The following is a 6,149-nucleotide window of genomic DNA, read 5'->3' on the forward strand; positions in this document are numbered from 1 at the left end:
GGCTTCCAGGCCACGGACTCCTCTATGAGGCCCCAATCTCAGCCCCCTACATCTCTGCTTCCCTTCCCCTGCTCCACTTGTTCCCTTTGCCCATTCAGTGTGGCACCCCTACACCGGAAACAGTCGCCTGTCCTGTCCCATCCCCTGCACCTCCCAGACCAGACCAGCCTGGCAGCCAAACCCTCCTGCCTTCCTCCCCAAGAGCCCCCACCCCTCTCCAGACTGGTGCCGGAGCCCATTCCCCAGAGCGGTGGGGGTGGTGCCGGAGCCCATTCCCCAGAGCGGTGGGGGTGGTGCCGGAGCCCATTCCCCAGAGCGGTGGGGGTGGTGCCGGAGCCCGTTCCCCAGAGCGGTGGGGGAGGTGCCGGAGCCCGTTCCCCAGAGCGGTGGGGGAGGTGCCGGAGCCCGTTCCCCAGAGCGGTGGGGGAGGTGCCGGAGCCCGTTCCCCAGAGCGGTGGGGGAGGTGCCGGAGCCCAGTCCCCAGAGCGGTGGGGGAGGTGCCAGAGCCCGTTCCCCAGAGCGGTGGGGAAGGTGCCGGAGCCCGTTCCCCAGAGCGGTGGGGGAGGTGCCGGAGCCCGTTCCCCAGAGCGGTGGGGGAGGTGCCAGAGCCCGTTCCCCAGAGCGGTGGGGAAGGTGCCGGAGCCCGTTCCCCAGAGCGGTGGGGGAGGTGCCGGAGCCCGTTCCCCAGAGCGGTGGGGGAGGTGCCGGAGCCCGTTCCCCAGAGCGGTGGGGGAGGTGCCGGAGCCCAGTCCCCAGAGCGGTGGGGGAGGTGCCAGAGCCCGTTCCCCAGAGCGGTGGGGAAGGTGCCGGAGCCCGTTCCCCAGAGCGGTGGGGGAGGTGCCGGAGCCCGTTCCCCAGAGCGGTGGGGGAGGTGCCGGAGCCCGTTCCCCAGAGCGGTGGGGGAGGTGCCGGAGCCCAGTCCCCAGGGCGGTGGGGGAGGTGCCGGAGCCCGTTCCCCAGGGCGGTGGGGGAGGTGCCGGAGCCCAGTCCCCAGAGCGGTGGGGGAGGTGCCGGAGCCCGTTCCCCAGAGCGGTGGGGGAGGTGCCGGAGCCCAGTCCCCAGGGCGGTGGGGGAGGTGCCGGAGCCCGTTCCCCAGAGCGGTGGAGGAGGTGCCGGAGCCCAGTCCCCAGGGCGGTGGGGGAGGTGCCGGAGCCCGTTCCCCAGAGCGGTGGGGGAGGTGCCGGAGCCCAGTCCCCAGGGCGGTGGGGGAGGTGCCGGAGCCCGTTCCCCAGGGCGGTGCGGGAGGTGCCGGAGCCCAGTCCCCAGGGCGGTGCGGGAGGTGCCGGAGCCCAGTCCCCAGGGCGGTGGGGGAGGTGCCGGAGCCCGTTCCCCAGGGCGGTGCGGGAGGTGCCGGAGCCCACCCCCACGGCGCCAGCTGAGTGATCACATTCACCACTGTTAGCATCCAAGGTAAGTGACTGGTTTACTTTCACAAACTGCCAGCAGACCAGGCCCCGTCCGCCCCAAAGCCAAGGGTGGCTCCAGGTCTGAGCAGACCCAGTGCGCCTGCTCCAGGGGGTGACCCTGAGCAGGCGCCAGGCCTGAGCCCGGCCGTGCGCTCGTCTCCCAGGGTCAGGCTGACACTCGGCGCCCATCCCCAAGGAGGGGAGCGTGGAGCAGAGCGGGAAACATGCTCTCCCCAGCACAGCCTGGGAAGCACTCGGGACCTTCCGCAAACCCCAGCCCAGCCCAGGGTGGAGAACGACGCGACGTGTCAGCCTCAGCTTCCCCCAACCGTCACCCCCACCCTGGCCCGGCTCTGCAAGCCACACGGGCCAGGGCTCACCACGTTCCCCCAACAGCCAACCACTGCCCAGGCCCTGCGCCTCTTCCCCAAACCGCACCCCCTTCCCCAGCAGCCACCTCACCGGCCCATGAGCCGGGCCCCGGCCAGTGGTTCTGGGCCTCCTGGCCAGCCAGAGGCAGCTGGTCCCCTTTGCAGGGCGGGCTGCCCTTTGTGCCGTAGGCCTGTCGCAGGTGGCCCCCTCACTCCCCCACCGGCTGGGAACACTGCTTACCATTTAGAGCAGCGATGCCAGCGATCTATGATGGCCCCAAGCCCACGGCCTGCTCGCCTGAGACGCTCTCGGGGCACCAGGCCAGGAGACAGCCACGCCAACTCAAAGATATGAGAATTGCTGGCACCACCCGGAGCAACGGGGCCTTCGGCTCCCTCCTGAGCGAGACACTGACGATCCTGTAGCCTGGGCTGCTCTGCTTCCCGCAGTGCCCTCCCGCCCCTGGGCTGCTCTGCTCATCGGCCAGCGGTGCCCGGGGGCGAGGGCCGGGACGCTCCTGAACAAGCCCGACGGGTCTGCCAGTGGGCAGGGGTGCCGAGGAGGGGCAGCTGCAGCAGCCACTCGCCATGCTGAGACTGGGTGCTGGCAGTAGAGCCGGTGGCTAGAAAGGGAGCCGGGCGAGATGGAAAGAGCCTAGAATCAAGCCAGTGGGATGGCAGCACCTGCCTGGGACCAGCACGGGAGAGTGCTGGCCGAACACTGAGAGTCTGGCAGGAGCACAGAGCTGGCTACGGCTTTGCAGCCTGCCCAGTGCCCAGGGGCCCCAGGAGGGAGCCAGGTACCTAAAGACGCTCCCTTGCGAAGGGGGGTAAGTTGGCATCTCCGCACACCACAGCAGGCCCCACTGTGTCTGCCCTGGCCTTGCTCACAGGGCGCTAGGCGCCACCCCAGAGAAATGGATTTCCATCGAGCACGGTGCTGGGGGCCTTCGTGGGAACACACAGGCAGCAGTTCCGTGCATGGCACAGACCGGAGCATAGCCATCCAACTGCCCTCCGCCCCAGCCAGCCGGCAAGCCCTGCACTGACTTTAACCCAGCGAATCTCCACATGAGCCCTGCAGCTCCACCAGCCTGCAGGAGGTGTGAGAACAGGGGTGTTGGCCAGACCCCCCACATACACAAAAACCCAGCCCTGGAGTCCCTGCCGGTTGGATTCCATCAATGCTTGGAGCTGATCGCTCCTGGCTCTAGCTGCTAGCTGGGGCTCATGTTGGTTGGGGCACACGGTGACAGGCCAGCAATAGCCTGAACAAAGCCTAATGGGATTAAGATAAATGTTATTGGATTAAGTTAAACCTTATTGAATTGCAGTTAGCGCCTTTGGGGTCCATTGGATTAACAATGCAGTTCTGTCTGCTACTGCAGCATTGCACACACCTGCTCTAGTAGGCGTGGGGGCTAATTTAATTCCTCCTTTATCAGCCCTTTGAAGCCACCCCCAGGGAGATGCACATGTACTGGTCAGACTGGATCCTCCAGGGATCAACACACAAAGGAAGGGTTTGGGGATAAATAGCCTGGTTTTAAACAGACTTGGGGCTTTCAATTCTGATCTAGAATCATAGAATCATAGAATATCAGGATTGGAAGGGACCTCAGGAGGTCATCTAGTCCAACCCCCTGCTCAAAGCAGGACCAATCCCCAATTAAATCATCCCAGCCAGGGCTTTGTCAAGCCTGACCTTAAAAACTTCTAGGGAAGGAGATTCCACCACCTCCCTAGGGAACGCATTCCAGTGTTTCACCACCCTCCTAGTGAAAAAGTTTTTCCTAATATCCAACCTAAACCTCCCCCACTGCAACTTGAGACCATTACTCCTTGTTCTGTCCTCTTCTACCACTGAGAATAGTCTAGAATCCTCCTCTCTGGAACCACCTCTCAGGTAGTTGAAAACAGCTATCAAATCCCCCCTCATTCTTCTCTTCCGTAGACTAAACGTCCCCAGTTCCCTCAGCCTCTCCTCATAAGTCATGTGTTCCAGTCCCCTAATTATTTTTGTTGCCCTTCGCTGGACTCTTTCCAATTTTTCCACATCCTTCTTGTAGTGTGGGGCCCAAAACTGGACACAGTACTCCAGATGAGGCCTCACCAGTGTCGAATAGAGGGGAACGATCACGTCCCTCGATCTAGCAACAGCCAGGACCCTGGTCCAGCGAGGGTCCCAATCCTTAGGGTAGGGTTGGCAGGACTGGGCCTATGGGGCCCCATACAACTGGGTGCTCGTTTTCAGCTGAGGCTGTGATAAACTTGTAACCACAAGGAAAGCCTTTCTGTGCTGGGAATAGCACGGGGAAGGCAGGGAGCTGGCAGCCCAGAAATACCCTGCTCTGAAGGGAGACAGACACAGGTCTCCACCCCAGAGAGGTGTCAGCCAGGGGAGCTGGAAACCTGGGCCGTGAAGGGAAGTACAGGTGCACTTGCCCAGAACTGTGACAAGTGGCTGGAACACTTTCTCAGTGCCAGGCTAGGCGGCAGAAGTGGCTGGTAACAAACGCATGCCAATGAGCCCCCTCACACATCCCGCACAGGGTGAAAAGCGCAGCACTGGCCCTGCCCAAAGAGTGTCGGCCGCAGCTCTAGGGCCGCACAGCGAGCCCAGGCTGTTAAAAGCATTGGTTGACTCTGGGATTCAAACTCTGGGCCCTGTGTTCCCGGGCCCAGCAGAGCAGAGGGCAGGGCCTTGCAGGGCATGCTAGTCCGAGCAGCAGCGCCCAAGGCAGCCAAGCCAGAGCTTTGTGCAAAGCCAGGCCCAAATCTCCCCTCTCAGGCCCCAGCCACAGAGAGTTTTCTCCCTGGTGCTCCTCCACATCACTGCTATTGTTTGGGGCTAACCCCTTCTTTGCCACACCATTTTAATTTGGATTCAGCTGGTTGCTGTTGTGAGCATGTGGCAAGTTCTCCAGCTGGGACTGCCCCCCACGGGGGAGAAAATCCAGAGCGGGGAGGGTGGCTTTCGTTTTCACACCTGTGCATTTCGCTGTCTGGTTATTTACACTGCGCTCATCACCTTGGCATCTCCTCGAGAAACACGCTGCACTTTAGACCTGTGTCTTCCACACGTGCCCCATCAGCTGACACAGCCGACAAACCAGCTCAGAGATCAGGAGAGGTGCCATCAGCTGAGGATGGGCGTATGCGCCCCACTATTTGCCCCGTCAGGGGTACATCCTGAATGGAACCTGGCATCAGGCCCAGAAGGGAATGCTCTCTGTGTAAACCCAATACCAAAACAAATTTGCAAAGTCCGTGAAAACCCCGGGGGCCTTTAGATCATTAGCAAGGGAGCCCAGACAGTGCAGCCATTAGTACATGGGCTCTGCTGGTTTGCAGTCCCTGCCTATGCCCCGGGATGGTCTGGAATACGGACTCTGACTCACACTTACTCTAAGGAGAAGCCCTCCAACTTCCCCTCTCCCTAGCCAAGGTCCCCTAGACACAGGCGTCATGGAGTGAACTTGAGGGCCCTGGTCTCTGCTGGAAGGAGACTGACCAGGTCGGGCTGAAGAGGAGCTCTGTGAAGCTCGGAAGCTGGTCTCTCTCACCAACAGAAGTTGGTCCAATAAAAGCTATTCCCTTGTCTCACTAATGTCCTGGGACCAACACGGCAAACCGCAGCTGGGCCGGAAATGTGTGGAATTGAAGGGACCCCTGAAAGCAGTGGCAGGGCCTGCCCCTGCTGGTTTTCCATGGTTTCAGCACAACATTCTCCTCTTTCAAAGACTCCTTTCCTCCCCAGCTGCTGCTCCAGGAAGGAGAGAATCTCTGAGAAGTGACAGCGGCTGGCCTGGCCTGGCCGCACACAGGGAGTGCTCAGCTCCCTTCTAGATGCCTTGCAAATGAGGGATTGTACAGGCATCTCCCACTTCCAGTCTCCTGCCCGGCCCCGCATGTCCTTGGACTTGCCTCTCTTGGACCGAGCCAATCAGGCCTAGCAGGTGGAATGCGGCTCACTCCCCGTCCCGCAGCCAAGTAGCTACACGCCGAACAACGGCACCTTCGGGGGATGCAGCAATGGTGACCTTCTAAACAGAGCAGCCGGGCAGCACAGCAGGGGCTAGCTAACCGCCTGGACCCCGTGGGCACGGACTCTGGGCAGCTGGCCCGTGCTGTCACTCACCCCCTCCTGTGCTGCTTCTGGTGCCCTAGTTCACCAGAGCTACCCGGGTGTCACCCCCCAGTTCCAAGTGTAGACGTGACCTTGGCAGGATGACACCTGAAGCCGCCACTTGCGCGTGACATTTCTGAGCGGGGGGGCTCCGAGCTTCAAGACCATGTGTGGGGGTTGCCCCATGTATGCCCAGAACGCTTTGTACAGGGCACTTTTGTGAAGAGCTCATGTGTGGCAAGG

The sequence above is a fragment of the Lepidochelys kempii genome, chromosome 12, assembly GCF_965140265.1.
Source record: "Lepidochelys kempii isolate rLepKem1 chromosome 12, rLepKem1.hap2, whole genome shotgun sequence".
Lineage (NCBI taxonomy): Eukaryota > Metazoa > Chordata > Testudines > Cheloniidae > Lepidochelys > Lepidochelys kempii.